We start from the raw sequence: 27515 nt of genomic DNA, 5'->3' as shown, positions 1-27515 counted from the left end.
AAATCTCAGACCTGAAGACTGAGCTGTGACATGCCCTGCAGGCGCATTTTATGCTGGAAATCGCGACTCTCAGGCCTATGATTGGCAGAGAGGCCTGAAACTGAATCCCAACATCCGGTGACAAATTCACAAAACAATACCGACCAACTTATTTTTAACTTTACTGCAAGGATTTAGGAAATATTTTGTAGGTATGTTGAATTTCGCCATGCACAAAATATTTGTTATTAATAACTTACTGATCCAAAGTCAGGATTAAAGGAAATTTTGAGAATATGAAAAGGCCATTTGGCTCAAGAAAGCCTGTCTCATTTTGGATGAAAGATTTAAACTTCCTTTGATGGGACAATACTGTAGCACATCAGGTTGCCCAAGGTACTTAAAACACATCTTCAAAATACCAAAATGTCCTCTCAGTTTCTGACAATTTAAAATATTGTGCATCATTGCTGCATTGTCCTGTGGCGGGAGGGGGGTGGGGAGTCATTACCCTGGCTTCAGGTCAGATCCACTATTACTTTAGAAGCAACTTGTACACTGTACCGATGCAGTCCACGGCAATAGATAGGATGGTATTCTTTTCCTTTAAAATCTTGTGTGATAATTCTGAGTGCCAGTACATAGTTGGCCAGCATGTATGAGTCATGTGTTTCTTGTTCCTGAAATGGCTTCATTGAGTGTAGGTGGTTTGCGAGCCACTTATGTGTAACCAATAACTCCCAAGATATTTGGAAAGACTGCTTTTTTGGGGGCTGGTGGTGGTGAATCATTGATTTTGCAGCTGGGTTACCTGATGAAGTGCACACTGCTCCTGTAACAGGAGTACCAGGTACTTGTGATGCACAATGTCTCATAGGCCTAACTTGTGTTGATTGCAGCCTGCAGCCTCCTGAGAGAAAGCTAATGGGCCAGATTTTGCTGTAGTAGGGTATCTAACTGCATCTGCTGTTAGTTAGATTTGCCCCTGCACTCTACAGCTCAAACAAATTTTGTCCACAAAGTTGCTGAAGGTGCAGGTTGATAAGGGCACAGCGAGGGAAACAGGGCATCTGGGACCTGAGTGAACAGGGCAAGCAACTGCGCATCTCCTTAACCAGTGAGATTTAAGGATTAGGAAATAAACAGCAGAAGGGCTGAGAAGGAGAATGAATTAAAGGGGGTGAATCCAATGTCAAATCAGGTATAGAAGGAGAAATAAAGAGAGGGGAAGAAAGATTGAATTAAGAGAGAAAAAAAAGAGCCAGAAAGAAAAAGTAAGAAAAAAAAATGTTAAATGTAAAATTTAACTTTTTTAAAATTGCCTAAAACAATTCACAACCTGAAGGAATGAGACTCCACACTTAGAATAGTTAATTTTCTATACCAGAGAGGTTGATTGGCAGTCATTAACACTTATCACGTCATTAAAAGTGTACTTACACTTGTAATTACTAGCCCTAAATATCTGCGGCGAGTTTAGTTCGCGTCTACCGCGCAAATTACAGCAACTTCACGCTGTGCAATGCATTTGAATGGTGAGGCAGACAGAGAGATGCCATTTTCGCAAAGCTCACAGTGCAACGGCGCAACTCAGACAGCAACTTTTGGACATTCATGTTTAACGGCGCATCTGCCCCTCGCCTGAGGTTACTGTACCATTTACGCGTAAATAACGAGCAAGCGCCATTAGCCTCACTGTTGTTTTGACAGCAAAATTTGGCTCCTTGTAAAAATAGACAATGGAGAAATCTGAACTCAGTAGAAAAATGCAGTCAGCATCCAAGGTTATTTTGGGTGGGACCTTTCATTAAAACATCTTCCAGGGGCAGCAATAAGCAAGTTCCCTTTTACAGTTGCATTGTGTTGGTCTGCAGTGAAAATGAAAACAATATTAATCAGATCCAGACTTGGCCATTACAGCTCATTAATATTGCATAATCCCGTCATTCATTGGGTCTTTAGATCCCACACAATGATTCCAGTCTATCCACATTTCATAAGCGTGATGGCATAGGGATGGTGCTTAGATCCCATGCCAACTCCTGTACAGATCAAAGCCATGCAAACCAGCAGACTTGATGAGTATGGCATATATGCCAGAGTTCACTATTTGCAGTATCAAAAAGCTGTGTCTGGCTGTCTATTCACTACAAGATTATAAACAAAACAGCACCACAAGAGTTTTTAGCACTTAGTCCACTGCCATGTTTATGCTCGGAATATGTGCTGTACTTCCATGTTTCATAATCCAAAGGATCTGCACAAAATTCCAGCAACAGGGCTTCACAAGCCACATCTCCTGCCTGTTGAACTCCCTTCCCAGATGGTGTAATTGCCTGGAACTTGTCCTTTATATGCAGAAGTAGGATTGCAAAGTGCATCAATTGTTGAGCATGCATTAAGCTAAGGGTAATCTGTGCTTTCCCTATCCCAATGCAATTTCTCCAAATCTTTACATTCTCCCACCAATCACCAGAGTCAAATTTTTGTAAGACATCTGTCCTTATTACAGTTATATGCAACTGCACCATATTGTTGTTCCACATAGAACACAAAGAAACAAAAATGGAAGTCTTTTACCGGTTTCTGCTGGCTGCAGTTTTGGGTAGTCTCAAGCCAATTCTACCCAGCAGTAAATGGGCCCTAATTTACCTTTTATTGGCATTGAACCGGCCGTTTTATTCTGTAAAACAATAAGGCTAAGAAAAAATGTCAAAAAATGTCCTCAGTTAACCAACATTAAGTAAGCAGAAAAGTTTTTTCTATGATATGTTCCTTGTTATTTGTACTGTAATTGTCTTCAGAGCAGGGGAATGGGACTAGGGGAATAGCTTTTTCAAAGAGCCACTGCAATGAGCCAAATTACCTCTTTCTGTGCTGTAAAATTGAATGATTCTATAGGCTGAGTTTTCCTGATCCTTGCATTGGGGAATGCCCAATTCCCGGGGTGCAAAGGTCAGGAAAAAGTTGCCGAGATCCCATCATCAGGTTTCTGCATTTTTAAAGGATTCCTGGAGCTTCTCTTGGGCGTGGAGCTTGGCCATTCTCAAAGCAGTCAAATGAGGCAGGGGGCAGGGGTGTTCCGGGCCTCCTACCTCATTTTCCACTGTGAGCGTCAACTGGCTGCCTAAAGAACGTGGTGCTGTGCTCTGCTCATGAACCCCCACAGGTCCCAGGGTAGGCCGAAGAATGCTGGATAGGGTCAGAGTGCATGGTTAAAGCTCCTCCCCTTTCCTCCCCCCAAGATCTTACAGTGGAATAAGGACCTTCAGCAGCAGGGAGGTTCCAATGCCCCAGGCACCATGTGCAGCTACATATAGGCCTACAATCGTGCCTATCTTTCCTGCCCCTTTCTCCGGCACTAGGCCCTGCCAGGGGGGGTGGGCCTGCTTGGGGGTGCCCCCTGGCCACATAAATGGAAACCTCGCAATCCTGGGGCTGCGCACTTCAGGTGCACTGCTCTGGTCTAGTGCTGGGGCAGGTGGGCAAAGGGGCCAGTAAAATCCACCTCTATGATTCATTCCTGCGCCTAGGGTATTGTGGTACCTCACGCTGAAGACCATAATTTGGGGATTTGCGATTATCTGCCGATTTCCATTCTCCACGGGAGCGTTCCCTCCGTTATGGCTGATAATGAAAGCTCTACTGTCATTTAAGATATAAAGTAATTTGTAATATTAAGTGGTATGATCCTGTGAGATTTTGACTAGGTGCAACGTAGACTGTGCTTAAAACTGGACACTTCCTGTTCTTCAAACGCTTCATCGTATTTTACTGAAGGTAACATGGGGATATAGCCCAACCGTCAAATACCTGGCTGGTCACTTTGAACCTTTTAGGATCGACAGCATCGGTCAGCTAAACAACATAAAAGATGATGGTCAAAGAGTTGGTGATATTTTCACCCGTAGTTACACAACAACAACAACTTGCATTTATATAGCGTCTTTAACGTAGTAAAACATCACAGGGCTCTTCACAGGAGCATTATCAGACAAAATTTGACACCGAGCCACATAAGGAGATATTATTACAGGTCTTATTTAATTGTAAATGGTTCTTTGACAGCCAGAACGTAGTGCCATAAAGGAAATGCAACAGAAACACAATGGCAATTTAAAAATGTATATATAATATATATATATGTGGCATTGTGCAAGTGAGGTTATTTTTGTTAGTAAATTGTTGATTCCCATTAAAAGAGTGGAAAACAGCTCCATTCTGAATAGATTTGCTGTTCGCACTCCGTCAGGGCTGTGTTTTTTTGGATTGTTCCAAATATCTGGTGCACAGATGTTGCTCATTGTACAAGGATAGGAAATACCATGGAGGGAGAATTTTTTTAATGAAAAACACGAATGTGTTGGTTTGTTGTTCTTTCAAAGCTCTTTGGGTTTTTAAAGGATATAAAAGGAACGTGCACCCCACACCACAACTTTTCCTGTCTGGCATTAGAATCAAAGTGCATTTTGTGGTCCCTTCAAGTTCCACTAGAAACTCATCGCTCCAAAAATAAAAATGTTAATTGATTCGCATTTGGCGGTAATGTTTTGTATGGATACTTTTGATCGTACCAAGGTACTCTTTCACTGAGAACAGATTGGTATTCCAAAAGACAAACCACGGCAAATAGGATCAAGGAGAATTAATGGAACAGCCTTATGAGCAACAGGAGCCAAGGGGTTGGGTGACAAAACTTTAGAATTGCCAGACTGCTAACCAGAGAATGGTAGTTGAAATTCCAGCACCAACCGTGAGACTAGCCACCAAACAATGAGTTTAAAATAAAACTCCAGGCTGTATTTTTCCGATGATGAGACCATTTTTTAACAGAAAAGTTGTTTTTGATTTACTTTTTGTGATGTGGTAATTCCTAACGAAATGTGCAGCTGAACCGGAAAAATTAGCCAGGTAGCCTCACAAATCAAACATAGTTTTAATTAGAGTTGGATTTTGCTTCAAGGTACAGACGTTGAAATTAAGCTGTGCAAATAGTAGCGTACTTAAATGTTTAGGCATTGGTATGAAATTCCTTCATCTACCAGTTTGACAGAGGCCGTAACCTGTTTACAAAGTACTAATAAGTGGGTATTTGATATGTTCTGGAACTGGCCATTATCCAGTTTCCATTGCCACTAGGATTTGGCCAAATTATGAGTTCCAAATTGGTGCTCACATAAAGCTGATCCACAACATTGTCTAGTTCTCCTGGATTCTGTTTATTTCCCTCTTAAACTTTGCCTTGAGATGCTCGTGACTCCTTTATTCCAGTCTTTGTCTCACACTTTTACCTTTTCACTGTGTGACCTGCTCCCTGTACCTCTCTGATTATTTCACTTCTTTCTCAGATTCTTCCACTTTCTCTTCCTCTGTGACTTTTACTTTTTACTCTTGTTTATTTCCAATAAAAGAGTCAGATCACAGTTTTTGGCTTCATCTAAATGGAAATTAAACAAAACAATCTGTCTTCAAAAGGTTACATTCTGGGCAATAATGAAAAATGCAACTTAAGGACAGCAGTAACTTAATAGTGGGCCATGTGTGCATGAATGTGTGTGTGAGTGAGTGGGTATGTGAGCTGGTGTGCGTGGGGGTGTGCATGCAAATGTGTGAGGGGCAGAAGCAGATATGTGATTATATTCAGTTCAATATCACACACCCTTCATTCCTCAATACTGGTTTAATCCTTGTCTCCCACCACTTTCCCTCCAGCATTCTGGACCCACTCTTCCAGCTGCTACATAAGAATATAAGAACATAAGAAATAGGAGCAGGTGTAGGCCATACGGCCCCTCGAGCCTGCTCCGCCATTCAATCAGATCATGGCTGATCTTCGACCTTAACTCCACTTTCCTGCCCGATCCCCATATCCCTTGATTCCCCTAGAGTCCAAAAATCTATCGATCTTAGCCTTGAAACTACCCAACATCTCAGCACCCACAGCCCTCTGGGGCAGAAAATTCCAAAGATTCACAACCCTCTGAATGAAGAAATTCCTCCTCATCTCAGCCTTAAATGGCTGACCCCTTATCCTGCGATAATGTCCCCTAGTTCTAGACTCTCTAGCCAGGGGAAACAAACTCTCAGCATCTACCCTGTCAAGCCCCCTCAGAATCTTATGTGTTTCAATGCAATCACCTCTCATTCTTCTAAACTCCAGAGAGTATAGGCCCATTCTACTCAACCTCTGCTCATAGGACAACCCTCTCAACCCTGGAATTAATCTAGTGAACCTTCGTTGCATCGCCTCTAAGGCAAGTATATCCTTCCTTAGATAAGGAGACCAAAACTGTACGCAGTCACCAAAGCCCTGTATAATTGTAGTAAGACTTCCATACTCTTGTACTCCGGTCCCCTTGCAATAAAGGCCAACATGCAATTTGCTTTCCTAATTGCTTGCTGTACGTGCATGCTAACTTTTTGTGTTTCTAGTACCAGGACACCCAAGTCTCTCTGAACATCAACATTTACTCGTTTCTCACCATTTAAAAAATGTTCTATTTTTCTATTCTTCCTACCAAAGTGAATAACCTCACATTTCCCCACATTATACTCCATCTGCCACCTTCTTGGCCACTCACTCAACCTGTCTGTATCCCTTTGCAGACTCTTTGTGTCCTCCTCACAGCTTACTTTCCCACCTAGCTTTGTATCATCAGCAAACTTGGATACATTACACTCGGCCCCTTCATCTAAGTCATTAATATAGATTGTAAATAGCTGAGACCCAAGCACTGATCCTTATGGCAGCCCACAAGTTACAGCCTGCCAACCTGAAAATGACCCGTTTATCCCTACTCTCTGTTTTCTGTCCATTAACCAATCCTCTATCCATGCTTATATGTTACCGCCAACCCCATGAGCCCTACCTTGCATAAAAACTTTTTATGTGGCACCTTATCGAATGCCTTTTGAAAATCCAGATATACTACATCCACTGGTTCCCCTTTATCTACCCTGCTAGTTATATCCTCAAAAAACTCTAATAAATTTGTCAAACACGATTTCCCTTTCATAAAACCATGTTGATTCTGCCTAATCATATTATGATGTTCTATGTGCCCAGTTACCACTTCCTTAATAATGGATTCCAGCATTTTCCCGATGACTGACGTCAGGCTAACTGGCCTGTAGTTCCCTGTTTTCTCTCTCTCTCCTTTCTTGAATAGCGGGGTTACATTTGCTGGGACCGTTCTAGAATCTAGGGAATTTTTGAAGATCATAACCAATGCATCCACTGTCTCTGCAGCCACCTCTTTTAGAGCCCTTGGATGTAGGCCATCAGGACAAGGGGATTTATCGGCTTTTGGTCCCGATTTTAACCCTGCAATCCCATCAGAAACCGGGCACGGGCGGGCACTTAAACTCGGGGGCAACGACTTACTCCCTCCAATCCCACTGCCTTCTTTCTAATCTGTTGTTTTTAGCAGGTGCCCGGGACACCCGTCTGAAGACATCGGGGCCCTGCTTCAAATATGCAGATTGGCCTCAGATGACGTAATTGGGGCCAAACTGCAATTTTAACCCCAGGCCTGTCCAGGGAATCAACTTTTGTCTGATTACGCTCCTGTGAAGCACCTTAGAATGTTTCACTATGATAAAGGTGCTATATAAATGCAAGTTGTTGTTGTAATGATGGCGTTATCACTCCCATTGCATTTCTGGGGCACGAATGATGCAGCAGCTCCACATCCTGGCCTGTCCACTGTAACCTTATAGTGATTTGTCCATCCCTATTAAGCTACTCACTGGGGCTTCTCATCCAAGGATATCTCTCATCTGGTGGTGGCCTCTTAGTGTGTCTTCCACAGGCTGAAGAGAGACTGGAGAAAAGATCTTAAGACGGGAAATAAGAGGAGAGTGTTTCAAAAAGAGAAAAAAAAACAAATAAAAAGGTTAAATTTAGAAACACACATGTGGAATGACCCCAGAATTCTCTTCTGTTGAATTGGAAGCTAGTTTCACCATTTCCCCTCCCTTTGCACATCACATTTCACGCTTGTACCTGATCACTGACACGTTACTGATGCAGGTCACTGCATCGCGACCAGGAGCGGTTATTTTTAGCAACGGGTCACGCCTGTGATAGGTAAGGTCACAAAGGATTGCCAGACCACTGTTCCCAAATGGAGGTGTCATTTCATCGGGGTCAGTGATGAAGGAAAAAAGTGCCATTCTCATCTGCGTGCCTTTTGGAGGGAATGTGACAGCAGGTGTCTGGTGTTCAAGTGGCCAGACCACCACCAGTGTTAGCATCTGCTTTGCAGTGCTCTTCTGTAAGGAAATAAACAGAAACTTTCCTGTCTGATCGCAATAGGTAGTCATTCTCGATTATGCTGATAAAGCAACCGTGCTCCTTCTCCATAGCCCTGATGCCAGTTTTACTTTCTTGCGATGCAGTCATATTCGATTGTATATTTCCAATCCTACTCGTTATAAACTATGAAGTCCAATCTACGTTAAAGGATAGTGTACTTCTGGCCTTGTAATTAAAAGAAAACCCAGCCTCAACAGTTACGCAATGTCCGATCCGCAGTAAAGCAGAGAAATATTATCTGCTTAAATTGGAAGGAAAGTTAGAAACTTCAATTGAATTTAGTTTTCATCATATTGAAAAGAAATGGGTTGAAAAGTACGGCAGCTAAAGCTAAGTTCACAGCTTTGCTTCAGCAGAGATCTAAAGCTGAAATAGTACACAACACTCCATTTTATAACAAGAATGTCCAGCCAATTTCTCTACTGAGTAATATGAGAAATATTTTGGAGAACTTGTTAAATGACTCATTTTTAAAAAATCAATGCGGCCATTACCTTTTCTGTACATATAATATTGGGATCCGGCCAGGTCTTTTTGACACTGATGTCCTTTCTTTGACCAGAGTTCTGTTTACGTGTTGCCTGCATTAGGTCTCAAGAAGCTAAACTGTCTGGGCCCCAGCCATCTCCCAATTGGATGGGTGCTCCAAGTCTGATTAAAAGGTTTTCAGATCCAAGGATTTATATGTTAGTCTGCTCAGAACAATGAGAGTCAACTGGTGCTTCAATCTGCTAAGAGAAGGATAGCCAGAACTAAAGCATAATGGCTAAATAAAGAGATTTTTTAAAAAAACTAGCTTAAAGGGCCGAAAAGTTATAGGCCCTGAAATTCCGCAGGCCCAGGTCCCGGCATAGCTGCAGGATCATGCCCGCTGGCGCCCTCCGGTGCTGACTGCACTGAAGTTTTCGGATTCAGTGGGAGGGCACCTTGAGGCTGGCTGGGCACTCGCACAATGCGGGTGCATCTCGAGCACCCGCCCGCCCCATTAAGTCGGAAGTTCCAGCAGCCGCCCACTTTTGGGGGGGGGGGGGGGGGAGCGGGTGTTGCCCAGGCACCCCCCATCTTGCTCAAGGCCCCACTGTGTCCCTCCTCCTGGCCCCACAAGGAAAGTAAAAAAAAAACTTATCGTAAATGGCATCTTCCAGTCCTGGATCCTCTTCCCGCTGTCTTCACCTGGCTTCCCCGCTCAGGCCAGAGTTAAAATAGCAGACGTGGCCCGATGACGTTATCTCAGCCCGATCCACACATTTGAAGAAGGACCCCGCCGGCTTCAGGCGGCTGTCTTTTCCGCCTGCTTAGAAGAGCAGATTAAAATGGAAGATGGCGGGATCCAGGTGGGACATAGGCGGGTAAGTCACCCAGCCGATTTTAACTGCCCGCGCACCTAGTTTCTGCCGGGTGGTCAGGGTTAAAAGATGTGTGAGCAACTCTGAGTAAGAAAATCAATTTTGTACAGAATGTTTAACGTTTCTTTTTATGGACTTCTTATGCCACAACTGTTGTTTTCTTACTGGTAAACATTCAGTCTAAGGAAAAATTCAAGATGGTGGCTCTAACCAATGTCACAAGGTCTTTGGAGCAATTTGGTCGGTTGCTTCTTGCTACTTACCAGTTCGGGATTGGTAGCTTGAAAACAAAAGTGAGCAATTTGACCAACTGTTTGCTGCTTATTCATTCCAAGGTGAGCAAAGAGCATCACTATCAATTATCTCACATTGGTGTTATCATTTACTTTAATTGCTATATATAGGTATGACTCCCAATTATCTTACATTAATAAAATTGCCTATCCAAGGAGGTTGTCCGAAGAGTACTGTTAATCCAAATCTATTCAGACTTTGCCGTAAACAGAGCACCAAAGAGAGGTGATGAGAATATTCCAGAAGTAGCACAGCAGGATTGAAAAGGCAGATGTGTTTACTGACTGATGAGAAAGACTGTTCACTAATAACCCTAATACTTAGACAGAACTGGATATATGAAAGTACTCGTTCTGTGTTTCCATCTGGCAAGGTATTATACAATTCATTCAGTCAGACCCGCCAAAGTACGCAGTGTTATGTAGCCTTAGCCTCTCTCTCTCCTAAATGACATCTCAAACAATGCACATTGTTCTTCATAGAAGATATCCTTCAATGGGCAGCAAGTGAAATTCCTCACCCATTATGAAGGGGCTGTCATGGGGATCATAGGCTGAGAGGTTGCTTGGCACCTGGATTGTTTGTGGAGACAACAATACTTCTGGTTTGTGTGATGATGAATGGGCACGTCTGCTGTGACAATGATTCTCACTTTTATCAGATTCTAAGCAGTGTTTGCGCTCTGCTGAGAAAGATAGCAACGGACGGTCAGTGAAGAATTGTAACTTGAGACATGACATGTGGTAAGTGCAGCAGGCTTGGGAGGAACAGGTGACTTTGGACCTATGGTTCCCAAAGCTCTCCACCACTGGGGTTTTCCTCGCCTGTTGCCTGGCTCTGTTGCAGCCTAATTGATAAGAGATTGATTGCAACGATTAGTCAACAACTCCATTATCGTTGTATCCCGCGTCTACCAGGATGGCAGAAGGCGAACTAGATGGACCTTGGTCTTTTTTCATCCAGCATTTCTTATGAAGCAACAGCATAAATGGCATAACTGTGCCACTTTCTGTCTTTAATCCAAATTATATTAATTTCCAAAGGAAAACTCAAATCTGATTTACAAATGAAACAAAAAAGATTGCAAAATATATTTAATGCATCTGATGTAAATAAGTTTTCTAATTGAACTGATCCCTCCCTTTCTTGGGTTTCAAAGGCAGGGTACAATTCAGTGAGAGGAATATATCATGTTCTAAACACAAATTCAAACTTAAAAAACTTAAATCGGAGGTTGGAGGGCTAATCGCTAATTTTTTATTTTTACAATGCAGTTCCAGAATTTCTTAGGTCATTCCTGCCAGTTGCACAGTCTTTCTTATTGAAAAACTATGGACAGTGTTCTAGTTTTGCTGTTCATTAACCCTTTTGCTGGCCTTTTGTGTTTAGTCGAAGCTCATAGTGGACCAGTAAACTACTGCTGCTATAGTTTTGGGCTGGATTTTCCTCCACTATATCTGTCCCAAATCGGGCGCCAGAGCTGGGGGAAAATGAAGGTAAACGGGGTGGGAAGGCCTACTGCCACATCTCCATCCCTACCAACGCTGCTGTCAATTTCTCTCCCTCCTCCACTGCGGGCAAGTTCATCACCCCGCTGCAATTGAACGACGGCAAGGCCTGGGAAACCGACCGATTTCCCTGCCTCCCACCTCTACTGCCGCCAACCTTGGGGACTTTCAGGAGAGGGGCGGCGGCAGGCCCTGAGCTAGCGAGGGAGCCCGGGAGCACGTCAGAGGAGCGGGCCAAGTAGTTGGCTCCTCTACTTCCCTAAAGGCTTCTCTTTATCGAGGTCCTGAGGCTCAGAGACGGCCTTTGACAAACATTTTCAGGGCCCTCCTAGCCATTTCGCCGTGCCATCCCCCTCCTTGGGTGCTGTAGAGAGTGTTTGGCTGCAGCACTGTCGACCTTTGGCAGTGAGCTCCACCTTGGTGGTGAAGGAGATCCCATTGGGATCCCACTCTGCGTGCGAAATAAGGCCAGACACAAGAAGAAGAGCAGGGGTCGGGGTGATGGGCAGATGTCTTGCCCCCAACTCTGCTCCGATAGCAAGCCTGCCCCACTTTTAGTGCGGACTTTTAGGATATAATCTTATAATCCGTTGTGTGTGTGTTAATAAAAAAAATCAAAAGGATTGATTTTAGTGAGATACACACCTCATGGTTGAAATTAATACAAGTCTATTTAAATACATTGGAGCAACGACAGACATATATTACAATTAATACGAATGTAGAATTTTGACAGAACATGTCTTTAGCAATTTTTGAGGTATTAAGGCTGCGAAAGATACACATTTATTTACATAAAAAACATGTACATATTTGCATATGACTGATCAGAGCAGCAGAGGGTTATATATGGGATAAAGGCAGTGTGGACTGATCCCTCCCAGGTGTGTGTTTGTGCCCCATTTGCAGGTGTTGAGATCATAATCTAGGCCGACACTCCATTACAGTCCAGCATTGTCAGAGGTGCCGTCCTTCAAGTGAAACACTAAACCAAAATCCATGTCCTTCCCCCGCACAAAGTCCTGCACTCTTATTGCCTGTGTACTTGACAAATTTCATTAGTTCTCCATGCTCTCAACATGCTCTTACCATTTTACCAACAAACGCACAAAAAGGTTATAGTCCACATGCACACGCCATACGAATATGAGTATTGAGATCACATGCCCAATGACAGTGTCTGTTACTCATTGTTTATTTACGAATCAGAAATGCAATTAGCCACATCTGGTTTCCCAATTAGCCACATGTGGCTAGCGGCTAATGTATTAGGCAACACTGCTTTAGGCGTATGACCCACACGCACCCTCTGTCTCTCTAACCATGGTATATTCTTCACTCACTTCTGCCTCTACTCCACCATCAGTGGCCACTCTTTCACCCACAGTGCCGCCGTCCTCCGAAAGTCCTTCCTTAAGTCGCTCCAACCTTGCCACCCCCCTTCCCTGCTTTGAGAACTCTCCTGAAAACCCCTTCACTTCAATTGTGCTTTCAGCCCCACACCCAAACTTTTCTGCTTCTCCTTTTTCCCTTCTGCTCTGTGTCCACTTTTCTCCCCCCTCCCTGAGACCGTTTTGGGAAGAGTGCCTGGTGGAACACTAGAGGCCATTCACATCTCAGATATGAATGTGACTTCATTCATGTCTATGAATCGCTCCTCTTGTAATAAAAGACTTAACAGCTGTAATATTTTCCAGCTGATAAGGCCAATCCCTGGCGGTATCACTGGTCATAGAGTGCACCGTATTTGTGAATAGTGCCTCTTTCCTCTACAGACAGGAAAAATGTCACGGAGGGTGATGTTTACATTCATAGTGCACATCACATAATGAGAACCACAGAAAAAACCCTCTCAGGGCCATGGAAATTTTAACATTTTATCCATCGACCAAAGGCTGAATCACAGCCCTTTAGAGGTTTAAATGAATGCAATCTACTTGTTATTGTGGCTTTGTGAGTCAGTCCAGTTGTATGTGTCCTTTGGTGACCCTTTCCAACTCCAGGTGGAATATTCTCTTCATGCATGAAGAGTAAAAGGAAAATTTCACCTAAAGTTTTTCTGTGTGCAGCTCCATTTACAAATCCCCAAACTGTAAACCCAGGGACCCATACTGAGTTCATTGCTTAGACTACTTTCTGTACTGCAATTAGGATTATGAATTCAATGTAAAATCACTTCAAATGTGGGATTTTAAGATTATCATAGAATCATAGAATGATACAGCACAGAAGGAGGCCGTTCGGCCCATCGTGCCTGTGCCGACTCTTTGAAAGAGCTATCCAATTAGTTCCATTCCCCTACCCTTTTCCCATAGCCCTGCAAACCTTACCCCTTATGTTCCCCTTTTCCCATTACGTTCCTTTGTTCTTGATGTGCCCACCAGAGGAAATAGTTTCTCCATAACTACTCTATCAAATCTTTTTAACATCTTAAACACAAAATCTTCACAACCCGTTAATCATAATGTGGATTGAATTAATATGAAGACCAGTTTACAGATATCAGAGTGCTCCTCTTTAACATAGTGCTAAATAAATAAAATTACACTTAATATAACAACACACTCCTGGGCCATGATTACAAAGCATTAATTTAATAAAGGGTTTAAATGATAACTTTGACCAAAAGAGCAAATTTCGAGTTTTTTATAACCAGCATCTAAAACCCAGACACTAGATTACATCCTTGATGTCACTACAGGATATTGATTATTATTTATTATTTATATATATATATATAGTTATTTTCCTCAACCTGCAGCTGTGATTGTAAAGTTCATGGAGTGAGACTTATTCAGTGAGGATCAGTTTTTTGTTGGTACCAGCTTAATGGCTGATGTGATCCATGCAGTTAATGCACAGCAATGTCCACACTGAAGGGTTAATCATTGTGACTGATCATTGCAAGTTTAGCAAGTAATATGGCCTGACTGTCAATCTTCAGACTTTAGGTTTTCAACTGGCTGACAAGAACAACCTTGAAGCTGGTTTTCAACCAATGAAAGACCACTTGTTTTGATGGTTTTGCTCCCCAACTCCAAAATTGATGGTGGGACCCATGAGAAAACAGGAAATTCAAAGCCCAGCAGCTTTGAAGAGCTGAAGTCCAAAGTTGCTAAAGACGGTTTTGCGCACTAGCACAAAGAAGTCAGGAACCGGCAAGAGCTTTGCGATCAAAGGAGCTTGCAGACCGTGGGCCTCCTCTTCAACACATCTGTCCCACTGCACTAATGGGGCACTTTTCCACTTCCCATACCAGCCATCCTAAGTGAGATTGCAAATTAGTGCTGAGTTAGGAGCAGTTTTGTGCTGTTGGCCCATGCCTATCAGGAACTGGATACTAGAATTCCCCAAACTAATCATTTTGACAGTCAATTGAATGTTTGATGACGGTAAGTGCATTTAAGTACTACATGAATTAACAGTCTTAGATAAAAAATAATCTTGGGATCCTCAAAAAGGTGCCTTTTTAATTGGTGACATCTCAAAAACAAGTTCGGTGTATGTTGTACGCTTTAGAAAGAGGGAAAATAAAATACATTAAAGGTATCCTTCATTTATTGCAGGAATTTTCTGACATTGTGGAAAACCATAAAAATGGATTATCTGGAGGATAGGCCATCCTGAAAATCAACAAAATATTTCACAGTTGTAGTTTAAAGTGGAACTGATTTGTTCCTCTCCAAGTCAAGGGTGCAATAGGCTCACTTTGCCTATTGGTTGATATTGTCAAATGTGAAGCCTAGGATTTTATTGTTTGATGAAAGCTTAAGCAAAGGAACAACTGAGCTGCTAGCTGGTGTAAGGCAGAAATTTGCAAGCCTGTGTGTATGTATGCACGTGTGCATATGTGCCTGCGTGAGGGAGATTAGCCTCATGATCACTTGCAATCTTTCACAAACTAGTAGTTGACATCGAGGGTGCCTATAAATTGCTTGATATCCCTCAGCTGCTGGATACATTAATGCACATGGGGAGGAAAGGAGGCAATTCAGACTTAAAGGGACATTGTCAACAGGCTTATTGATAAATCCCTGAGGACAATGTTGCCTTAAAAGATGATAGTTCTTGACTATTGACTAATATTCAAAATTAAATTATTGTCTTTGAGTTCTTTGCTCAGCCTTATTTAAATATTATGGAAGTTTTATTCAGTTTTCAAAGTAGAACTGAGGTCTTTATCACAGACTTATTGGGTTTGGTTTCTTTAAGGGGTCATCTAGCTATCATTTTACAGAATGCACAGAAAACCCAGCAGTTGAGGGGAGAGCATGATAAAGCTGACTTTGCAAATCAATTTTCACCATTTGAGAAAAGATTTCAAGTGTTCTTTTGACAGCGGCAGTATTTCAACATTTTTGGGGAAAAAAATGACATTTACAAATTACTTCCAAGCTCTCTTGTTTTGATTTAAAATAATTTTATCCATGGGCATTCTATCTAATTACTCTCAACTTGACACCACTGTAATTTTGAACTTGTGTTAGTCTATTCCTCTATAATCATATTGCACCATTAAGCCCCATTTTGCATCAATTTAGTTTTTCATTTATTTGCTAGATATGACTATATTCTAAGTGTGTGTTTGTATTGTAATACATCACATCAGTAATATTGTATAATTATTCATCAGTTGTCTTGTTCCAACAGCTTCCACCATGTTGTATAGTCATTAACTTTGAGTCATTAACTCAGAGTGCTTCAGTGAACTTGTCATTTGAATTAAATATTAGTACCTCCAGTGTGGTCATTGACAAAAGTCAAAATATCAACCAAAACAGATAGAGAAAAATAATTTTAAGTTATCCATAATTCCTTTTTTTGGGGAGGGATGAACTTTTGTATATTAGTGTTGAGGATGGAAAATTTTCCCAATTTTAGACACTCATAGGGAAACTCCTCTTTTAATGAGAAATTGGAGCATGCCACTTTTCCACAATTAACAATCCAACAATGAAATGTATGATTGCTGATTGCATTTCTAATGTCACAGAGGAAAAAACATTCTCCCACTTTTCATTAAGAGGAATTTCATTCCATCAGTGTCAATGTCAGGACAGTGATTGAATAACAATACCCGCTCCAGAATGGACGGATGCAGATTCAGCCCTCCTCCCTCCTCTCTATCCACTGGCCATTTGAATTACCTTTCACAGGGAGCTACTGAGCAGGGTCAAAGGGAAAGGGAACATCAGCAGTGAACGCTCAGTAGGCCATTGTTGTGCGACCCTAGCGGCTGACACTGGTTGTGATCTGGGGGCAAAGCGCGCACTTGCACTATTAGTGACAGGGACACAGGGCCAAGAGCAGGTCAGAGGCTGGGTATTCTGCGGCGAGTGACTCACCTCCTGACTCCCCAAAGCCTTTCCACCATCTACAAGGCACAGGTCAGGAGTGTGATGGAATACTCTCCACTTGCCTGGATGAGTGCAGCTCCAACAACACTCAAGAAGCTCGACACCATCCACGACAAAGCAGCCCGCTTGATTGGCACCCCATCCACCACCCTAAACATTCACTTCCTTCACCACCGGCACACTGTGGCTGCAGTGTGTACCATCCACAGGATGCACCGCAGCAACTCACCAAGGCTTCTTCAACAGCACCTCCCAAATCCGCGACCTCTACCACCTAGAAGGACAAGGGCAGCAGGCACATGGGAACAACACCACCTGCACGTTCCCCTCCAAGTCACACATCATCCTGACTTGGAAATATATCGCCGTTCCTTCATTGTCGCTGGGTCAAAATCCTGGAACTCCCTTCCTAACAGTACTGTGGGAGAATCTTCACCACACGGACTGCAGCAGTTCAAGAAGGCGGCTCACCACCACCTTCTCAAGGGCAATTAGGGATGGGCAGTAAATGCCAGCCTTGCCAGCGACGCCCGCATCCCATGAATGAATTTTAAAAAGATCAGTGGCAAAATGTGGACAAACTATAAAAAAAATACAATAAGCAGACATTCCAGCTAAACAATTCTGTTAAAGAGGCCCAGCAAACTTTCAAGAAGGAAACTATCCAAAAGAGCTGCAAACCAGGAAATACATCACATTGTCTCTTGACAAACACCAAAGGAAAGTATAGCAGTGACTTTTTGCTCGCAACATTGTCCCCTTTTTAATGATTTTATTTTTGGTGAAATCCACTGGCGGTTAGACAAACTGGTGACCATCTCCCGACCCTGAGCCAGATATAGATGAAGGTGGAGGGCTGTGGCTCAGTAGTCAGCTAGTGGACTGTTGCTTGAATAAGTAATGAGCCTTGAGAGCATTGGTGAATCGGGTGCAGGTAGGGTTGCCATCCCTCCAGGATTGCCCTGGAGTCTCCAGGAATTAAACATTCATCTCCTGGACACTGCTGAGAGCAACACCCGGGAGAAAAATCATTGGGGCATTTTAAAAAAAAAATTTCTTTGAACACTTTTGTTTATTAGTTATAAAAGTATTGGAGATGGGGGGAAAAGAGGGCTGTTTGACTAGGGAGGGTGGTTGGAGGGGAGAGGTCATGTGATGAAACCTCCAGGAATGCATCAAACCAGAGTTGGCAACCCTAAGTGCAGGAATGGGCATTCTGGAGCTGCCTTGATGCCAGTCAGATCTTTCTTTCCATAGAGGGCCAGCACCTGTGCGAGACACAAAGATCATTCATTTTAGGAGAGTGCTCTCTCACTTATGCTCCAGAAGAAGTGACTGAGTGATGATAGGAAGCCTTTCAGTTTCTCAGAATAGCTGAAGACTGTAACCACTCACGGTAATGCAGGCAAGGCACACCATAAGCAAACTGAACCAGACAGCTCTCCTCCAACTTCTCCATCCAGACCCTAGAATATTGTGGGAAAAAAATCTTCCATCTCTGATAGACTTGGATTGCAGTATTGAAGTGTCACTGCATGTGAGAGGCATCTGTTAGAATATAATACCAATTTTAGAAGTCACAAACTATCACTTGTATTCAGCCGATGGGAGAGACCATCATAAACCCTCTCACAAAAATCATCCATTTAGTCAGAGCTTGGCTGAAGTTTCCAAGCATTCAGCCCTTTCTAATTTTCTGGGGTTTGAGATGAGGAGTGGAAATGGAACAAGAGTTGCAGCAATTATGAACACTACAGCCAACTGTGGAAGAAGCATGTACATTCATTACTAATGCAATGAAGTGGTAACATTGATTGAAATATTTACTAAACTATGAGTTGCACAACTTCAAGGCCTTGGGGTTTGGGTGTGCGGGAGGCTGAGAGCCCAAGAGAGGAAGGTCGGGGCAGGGGGGAAAAGGAAGAAAAAAGAATTATAAGCTAGCAAACAAAAAAGAGCGACAGCACGGCAAGCTCTTTAAGGGAAAACCAGTCAGCTGGTCACACTACCAGCACGGCAAGCTCTTTAAGGGAAAACCAGTCTCTGGTCACACTACCAGCACGGCAAGCTCTTTAAGGGAAAACCAGTCTCTGGTCACACTACCCTGAACACACCCAATTTCATCTGACATCGATTGAGGCCTCTCCCCTTCCCTATCTCTGTAACCTCCTCCAGCCCTACAACCCTCCGAGATCTCTGCGCTTCTCCAACTCTGGCCTCTTGCGCGTCCCTGATTTCCTTCGCTCCACCATTGGCGGCCGTGCCTAGGCCCTAAGCTCTGGAATTCCCTCCCTAAACCTCTCCGCCTCTCTACCTCTCTCTCCTCTAAGTCGCTCCTTAAAACTTACCTCTTTGACCAAGCTTTTGGTCACCTGTCCTAATATCTCCTTATGTGGCTTGGTGTCAAATTTTGTCAGATAATGCTCCTGTGAAGAGCCCTGGGACATTTTTACTACATTAAAGGTGCTATATAAATGCAGGTTGCTGTTGTTGTTGAATGAGTGTATGTATGCAAAACAAGAAGAGATATGCACCAGGTACATTGCTGGTAATGAATGCATGACACGCCTCTTCGGTTCAAGGCAGGTACTTGAGTACTCATTGGGAGAAAAACTGCGCCCAGGTGGGATTAGCCCTTTTGGCACCTCTTTGCTGAAATCACTTACAGAGCTAGTGTCCAATATGTGTTATTGATCATTTCACAGCTTTATTTCATCACATTGGACGTGGTTGTCCTGTCCTTTTACTGAAAGTCACAGGTTGGATAAATGTCATTGACCTGAGACGAACAAGTAGATCATTGCGGCCTTAACAAAATGTTCATTAGAATGCCCTTCATTAAATAGGCTAACCGTGCCCCCATCTTTCTCCCATTTCTACAAGTCGGGTTACACCCCTGACTATCAGTAGATCTGTGTTGATCGGTCTCTTCGTATGATTCTAATGTGCTGCAAATGGAACAATATCACCATTCAGCAACTGGGTCAAAACTAACAGACGGAGTCACAACAAAGATTTGGAACAAAAGATCCCAAACGAATCTAATTTCTTTTCAGTGAAAAGAAGGAGAACAGTGTTATTTTCAGTAGGCTAAGGTTATTCTTGTAAAGCATTTCACGATTCCCATCAGTATTGGAGCATCCACAATGAACAAAGTACCGTCTGTAAAGAGGAATTTGAGTAACACAATAGTTGCGGGCGGTTAAAGACTTCATGAGTGTGAAAGTGGCTACAAATCTCTCTCATACCGATTCGCCTTCGTTTAGTTGCAGACATTCCATGGCAGAAATTGCCTCGTTTGACATCTCTCACATGGATCAGGGAGGCTTTTGTGAGGCTGGCATAATGCTGAAAACAAAGATAAATCAGTAGCTTTGTTCCCTGTGCAAAGAAAGGGAACAATCAACCTGTTAAAAAATCTGGCAGCGTTGCTTTTTTTTTTAAGTCGCTACTGGAATCATTGGTGTAAGGGGGTAAGGGTGGGAAGGGTGACATTATCCTCACCAGGTACTTAATGCCGATGGTGACAACTGTTTGCTCTGCATTTTAGCCCAAGTCTTATGCACCAGCCCTCTACCTATCGCAAGAGGTTCAGAGACAGGCGAGCATATTGTATTGAGGATACTTAAGAGTTCATTTCCAAGCTCCAACAACTCCGAATATTCAGTCAGAGATGGAGGAGAGGAAGGGCGGGAGGGAGGAGGAGGGAGGTTCCACTGGTCAGTGCAGTGGAGCATTGTGAATCACGAAATAGTCTCTCAGTACTGAGGGGGGTGCTACAGTTTCGCAGGTACCATCTTTCGGACGAAATGTCTGTCCTCTTGGGTGGATGTAAAAGATCCCATTGTACTATTTCGAAGAAGAGTAAGGGAGTTCCCCTGATGTCCTGGACCAATATTTATCCCTCAGCCAACATCACTAAAAGAATCTGGTAATTTATTTCATTGCTGTTTGTGGGACCTTGCTGTGTGCAAACTGACTGACGCGTTTCCCTACATTACAACAGTGACTACACTTCAAAAAGTATTTAATTGGCTGTGAAGCACTTTGGGACGTCCTGGGGTCGTAAAAGACGCTATATAAATGCAAGTTCTTTCTTTCTTTTCTCCCATCAAGAAACAACAGCCAACTCTGGCTTTAAAAAAAAATACCATGACTCATTCGGATATGTAAAATATATGTGGGCACCATGTAACCTTAAATATTTTATGACTCGTCCAGAACTGTGTATGTTTATTGTCTCAAGGGTAATTAAAATATTGTGACTTGTCTTTAATTGAATCCAATTTAATTTAAAGCCTCACTTATGACATCATTTCTAGAACAGGCACTGTGGTTTTCACTGTGGGGATGTAAAGTTTTACATAACTATAGCTATGGCTGTTCTTCAAGTCTGGTTTGGAACTTTCCTATAACTTTTTTCTTGTTCAAAAAATTTACGTTTCATTTAAATAAACATCAGTCCATTCAGTAAAGGATTTGTTCCATCTTGCTACCTAACCGTGCATGGTGCCAAACTGTGACATTTTGTAAAAGGTATTTGTGGTTACTATGTCAACAAGTCAATGGAAAGGATATTCTGTTACTGAGAAAGTGGCTTCACTTTCTGAAACGATGTGTCATTGTGTGTCTTAACAGGTCACTGTGACCTTGTGTATTAAAGAGAGACAGCATTTCGAGGGGATGTGAGGACATTTTTTTGCCAATGTTGGAATATGTGTTGGATTCTTTCTAACTGGTCTGGGCACAGAGTTGATATTATTTACTGCTAACTGTTTCTGCAAGCTGCAGAGAATATACATTACACTCCGATACGACGATGGCCTAGATATGCGTCAATCAGTTGTTGCTATTGTCCTTGAATAGGGGGACTCATCTCACAAATCATTCAACGTGTTTGGGAGTGATCAATGGGCCAAGCCATTCCGAGAGGAGCCGAGCGGAGCGGAGGGAGCGTCCGATAAAAGGCGGGATTTCAGAGCGCTGAGAGGAGCCGAGCGGAGCTGCGACCGAGTTCGAAGTGACGACAGGAATCAGATCGGGACGCGACACAGGGGAGGCACCTGATTGGTGAGTAGGTTCAGGTGAGTATTTCTCCTTATCTGCAGTAACTGAAGTAAAAGGAAAGGGAAGGTCTGCAGGTCTTATAGGAAGTAGCGTTTATTTTTTAGTGAATCAAGGTCCCTAGTGTAGTTAACATTCTCTAAATTGAGAACAATTTAAAGGAGTAAACTCCTTAAAGGGAGTGGTAAGTAGTTTTTCTTTCCTTTTTTTCTCTCTTGACATTGTAGTTGTTCTTAAGCTAATTTAAGGGTTAAGTCATGGCAGGAGATCCCAGCGCCGTGTCATGTTCCTCTTGTGGGATGTGGGAATTCAGGGCTCCTTCCTGTATCCCTGATTCCTTCACCTGCGGGAAGTGTGTCCAGCTGCAGCTATTGTTTGACCGCTTGACGGCTCTGGAGCTGCGGATGGACTCACTTTGGAGCATCCGCGATGCTGAGAAAGTCGTGGATAGCACGTTCAGTGAGTTGGTCACACCGCAGATAAAAATTACTGAGGGAGATAGTGAATGGGTGACCAACAGACAGAGGAAGAGTAGGAAGGCAGTGCAGGGGTCCCCTGCGGTCATCTCCCTCCAAAACAGGTATACCGTTTTGGATACTGTTGGCGGAGATGGCTCACCAGGGGAAGGTGGCAGTGGCCAGGTTCATGGCACCGTGGCTGGCTCTGCTGCACAGGAGGGCAGGAAAAAGAGTGGCAGAGCTATAGTGATAGGGGACTCGATTGTAAGGGGAATAGACAGGCGTTTCTGCGGACGCAACCGAGACTCCAGGATGGTATGTTGCCTCCCTGGTGCAAGGGTCAAGGATGTCTCGGAGCGGCTGCAGGACATTCTGGAGGGGGAGGGTGAACAGCCAGTTGTCGTGGTGCATATAGGCACCAACGATATAGGTAAAAAACAGGATGAGGTCCTACAAGCTGAATTTAGGGAGTTAGGAGTTAAACTAAAGAGTAGGACCTCAAAGGTAGTAATCTCAGGATTGCTACCAGTGCCACGGGCTAGTCAGAGTAGGAATGACAGGATAGCTAAGATGAATACGTGGCTTGAGAGATGGTGCAAGAGGGAGGGATTCAAATTCCTGGGCCATTGGAACCGGTTCTGGGGGAGGTGGGACCAGTACAAATTGGACGGTCTGCATCTGGGCAGGACTGGAACCAATGTCCTAGGGGGAGTGTTTGCTAGTGCTGTTGGGGAGGGTTTAAACTAATGTGGCAGGGGGATGGGAACCGATGCAGGAAGTCAGTGGGAAATAAAGTGGTGACAGAAACAAAAGGCAGTAAGGGAGAGTGTACAGAACATGACCGGACAGATGGTCTGAGAAAGCAGGGCAAAGACCAAGGGAAGACTAGATTAAACTGCATTTATTTCAATGCAAGAAGTCTGATGGGCAAGGCAGATGAACTCAGGGCATGGATGGGTACATGGGACTGGGATGTTATAGCTATTACTGAAACATGGCTAAGGGAGGGGCAGGACTGGCAGCTCAATGTTCCAGGGTACAGATGCTATAGGAAAGATAGAGCAGGAGGTAAGAGAGGAGGGGGAGTTGCGTTCTTGATTAGGGAGAACATCACGGCAGTAGTGAGAGGGGATATATCCGAGGGTTCGCCCACTGAGTCCATATGGGTAGAACTGAAAAATAAGAAGGGAGAGATCACTTTGATAGGATTGTACTACAGACCCCCAAATAGTCAACGGGAAATTGAGGAACAAATATGTAAGGAGATTACAGACAGCTGCAAGAAAAATAGGGTGGTAATAGTAGGGGACTTTAACTTTCCCAACATTGACTGGGACAGCCATAGCATTAGGGGCTTGGATGGAGAGAAATTTGTTGAGTGTATTCAGGAGGAATTTCTCATTCAGTATGTGGATGGCCCGACTAGAGAGGGGGCAAAACTTGACCTCCTCTTGGGAAATAAGGAAGGGCAGGTGACAGAAGTGTTAGTGAGGGATCACTTTGGGACCAGTGATCATAATTCCATTAGTTTTAAGATAGCTATGGAGAAGGATAGGTCTGGCCCAAAAGTTAAAATTCTAAATTGGGGAAAGGCCAATTTTGATGGTATTAGACAGGAACTTTCAGAAGTTGATTGGGAGAGTCTGTTGGCAGGCAAAGGGACGTCTGGTAAGTGGGAGGCTTTCAAAAGTGTGTTAATCAGGGTTCAGTGTAAGCACATTCCTTATAAAGTGAAGGGCAAGGCTGGTAGAAGTAGGGAACCTTGGATGACTCGGGAGATTGAGGCACTAGTCAAAAATAAGAAGGAGGCATATGACATGCATAGGCAGCTGGGATCAAGTGGATCCCTTGAAGAGTATAGAGATTGCCGGAGTAGAGTTAAGAGAGAAATCAGGAGGGCAAAAAGGGGATATGAGATTGCTTTGGCAGATCAGGCAAAGGTGAATCCAAAGAGCTTCTACAAATACATAAAGGGCAAAAGGGTAACTAGGGAGAGAGTAGGGCCTCTTAAGGATCAACAAGGTCATCTATGTGCGGAACCACAAGAGATGGGTGAGATCCTGAATGAATATTTCACATCGGTATTTACGGTTGAGAAAGGCATGGATGTTAGGGAACTTGGGGAAATAAATAGTGATGTCTTGAGGAGTGTACATATTACAGAGAGGGAGGTGCTGGAAGTCTTAACGCGCATCAAGGTAGATAAATCTCCGGGACCTGATGAAATGTATCCCAGGACGTTATGGGAGGTTAGGGAGGAAATTGCGGGTCCCCTAGCAGAGATATTTGAATCATCCACCGCTACAGGTGAGGTGCCTGAAGATTGGAGGGTAGCAAATGTTGTGCCTTTGTTTAAGAAGGGCGGCAGGGAAAAGCCTGGGAACTACAGACCAGTGAGCCTGACATCTGTAGTGGGTAAGTTGTTAGAGGGTATTCTGAGGGACAGAATCTACAGGCATTTGGAGAGGCAGGGACTAATTAGGAACAGTCAGCATGGTTTTGTGAGAGGAAAATCATGTCTCACGAATTTGATTGAGTTTTTTGAAGGGGTAACCAAGAAGATAGATGAGGGCTGTGCAGTAGACGTGGTCTACATGGACTTCAGCAAAGCATTTGACAAGGTACCGCATGGTAGGTTGTTACATAAGGTTAAATCTCATGGGATCCAAGGTGAGGTAGCCAATTGGATACAAAATTGGATTGACGACAGAAGACAGAGGGTGGTTGTCGAGGGTTGTTTTTCAAACTGGATGCCTGTGTCCAGCGGTGTGCCTCAGGGATCGGTGCTGGGTCCGCTGTTATTTGTTATTTATATTAATGATTTGGATGAGAATTTAGGAGGCATGGTTAGTAAGTTTGCAGATGACACCAAGATTGGTGGCATTGTGGACAGTGAAGAAGGTTATCTAGGATTGCAGCGGGATCTTGATAAATTGGGCCAGTGGGCCGATGAATGGCAGATGGAGTTTAATTTAGATAAATGTGAGGTGATGCATTTTGGTAGATCGAATCGGGCCAGGACCTACTCCGTTAATGGTAGGGCGTTGGGGAGAGTTATAGAACAAAGAGATCTAGGAGTACAGATTCATAGCTCCTTGAAAGTGGAGTCACAGGTGGATAGGGTGGTGAAGAAGGCATTCAGCATGCTTGGTTTCATTGGTCAGAACATTGAATGCAGGAGTTGGGATGTCTTGTTGAAGTTGTACAGGGCATTGGTGAGGCCACACTTGGAGTACTGTGTACAGTTCTGGTCACCCTATTATAGAAAGGATATTATTAAACTAGAAAGAGTGCAGAAAAGATTTACTAGGATGCTACCGGGACTTGATGGTTTGACTTACAGGGAGAGGTTAGACAGACTGGGACTTTATTCCCTGGAGAGTAGGAGGTTAAGGGGTGATCTTATAGAAGTCTATAAAATAATGAGGGGCATAGATAAGGTCGATAGTCAAAATCTTTTCCCAAAGGTAGGGGAGTCTATAACGAGGGGGCACAGATTTAAGGTGAGAGGGGAGAGATACAAAAGGATCCAGAGGGGCAATTTTTTCACTCAAAGGGTGGTGAGTGTCTGGAACGAGCTGCCAGAGGCAGTAGTAGAGGCGGGTACAATTTTGTCTTTTAAAAAGCATTTGGACAGTTACATGGGGAAGATGGGTATCGAGGGATATGGGCCAAGTGCAGGCAATTGGGACTAGCTTGGTGGTATAAACTGGGCGACATGGACATGTTGGGCCGAAGGGCCTGTTTCCATGTTGTAACTTCTATGATTCTATGATTCATTCAATTACAAGCATCCTGTCGGGCTGCTTACTATACCTGTTTGTTTGGCAGCTGTACTTGTCTGGACCTACACCGTTCTGAATGCTGGGAATGTCTGATTGCCTAAAGGTAGTTATGAGAAATATAGTTATAATGACCTTCCCTCTGGAATACCTTCAAAGGAATTTGAAGTTTTGTCTTGGATGGTCCTACGTGAAGACTGGTGTCAGTTTAAGGCCGTTGGGTCACCACACTGGTTGGAGTACTCCGCAGTAATGGATAACATAAGAAATAAAGGAACCATGTTTTAAGGGTCAGTCTTATGTTAAGGGTTAGCATAGGGAGCAGGATCTTTGCTGTCTGAGGAGATTAGTAGCACACAATACATTCCAATAAACCAGTGTATAGCACACAAGGGTGGGACCATCAACTCGGTGAAAGGCGCCCTTTGGTCTGCCCGAAACTTGCTGGTCTTCCAGAGCAAGGAGCTGTCCTCGACCGAGTATTGCAGACTGGCACATTCCAAGGTCCAGGACTACGTGCTGAGGGATACGCTGAAGCTCGGTGCAGCCACCGCAAAGGCTCAATGGGGAAAGGCTATAGTTTAGGACCCACCAGCCATTGTACACCAGGGGCTGGAACCCAAGTAAAACCCCCTCGGGCTGAACAGTGGGGCAGAGGTGTTTGAATATGGCTGCTCTGTATTTCCTTCTCTTCCTCCTCCTAAGCTCCAAATATGTTGTTCCACTATTCCTCCTCTTTGAACCCTCATTATTTTGACCTCAGCTTCTCTCCTACTTCTTTCAACTTTGGTGGTGTCCTGCATTAGGGGCCTTGGCCCTTCACTGAAGTTTCTCAATAAAAATATTATAGAGGAAATCTTAAATACCAAGACAAAATCTGAAAGCAACTTCCACCAGCCCCATTGGTTAGAGGTAATGCTGCTTCAAGATGATAAAATGCTGTGAAGGTGGTATTACCAAAGATACTGATAAATTATCACGTTGAGTTTGTTTAATTAAAGGAGCAGTTATGTATCTTTAATATAATAAAAACTGTTGTTTTTTTTTAGTTTGTCATGATCGTGACGTCTGTTGAAGTGAGTGGGTGATGCCATAACAGTAATGGCTGTTCTTCTTCCTTCCTCTACCTTGGAGGCTTCCGCTTCTGGTCCGACAGCTTCTACTGAGTGGAGCATCCATCTCAGGCCCCCCACGTCGGGTGCTCCACATCAGACACTGAGCATAGTAAACCGTAAAAATGGTTTTGGGGTCCTTTCTAGATAACAAGACCCTGATTAGCATAAATCCATCCAGCTATACTGTAGCCACAGTTTCCATTGAATTAAAATCCCCACTACTATTTCTTCTGACTAAGTATGAGCAAAAGCCATGTGAGATTCATTGGTATTTATTAAATGTTATCTGAATGTA

At 43.5% G+C, this 27515-nt stretch overlaps 2 long non-coding RNA genes across 2 annotated transcripts; one reads left to right on the top strand and one right to left on the bottom strand.

The window, feature by feature from the left end:
• Positions 1 to 1308: 1308 nt before the first annotated feature.
• On the bottom strand, positions 1309 to 9285 carry LOC137342866 (uncharacterized). Its single transcript, XR_010967378.1, has 3 exons — positions 8791 to 9285; positions 7729 to 7815; positions 1309 to 1847 (listed from the first exon to the last, which is right to left on the bottom strand). It is a non-coding gene; the product is annotated as an uncharacterized lncRNA (long non-coding RNA).
• On the top strand, positions 9189 to 27515 carry LOC137342867 (uncharacterized). Its single transcript, XR_010967379.1, has 3 exons — positions 9189 to 9645; positions 21668 to 21885; positions 27155 to 27515. It is a non-coding gene; the product is annotated as an uncharacterized lncRNA (long non-coding RNA).

Source organism: Heptranchias perlo, chromosome 26 (assembly GCF_035084215.1).
Source record: "Heptranchias perlo isolate sHepPer1 chromosome 26, sHepPer1.hap1, whole genome shotgun sequence".
Lineage (NCBI taxonomy): Eukaryota > Metazoa > Chordata > Chondrichthyes > Hexanchiformes > Hexanchidae > Heptranchias > Heptranchias perlo.
This window is presented reverse-complemented; position numbering and strand designations above follow the sequence as displayed.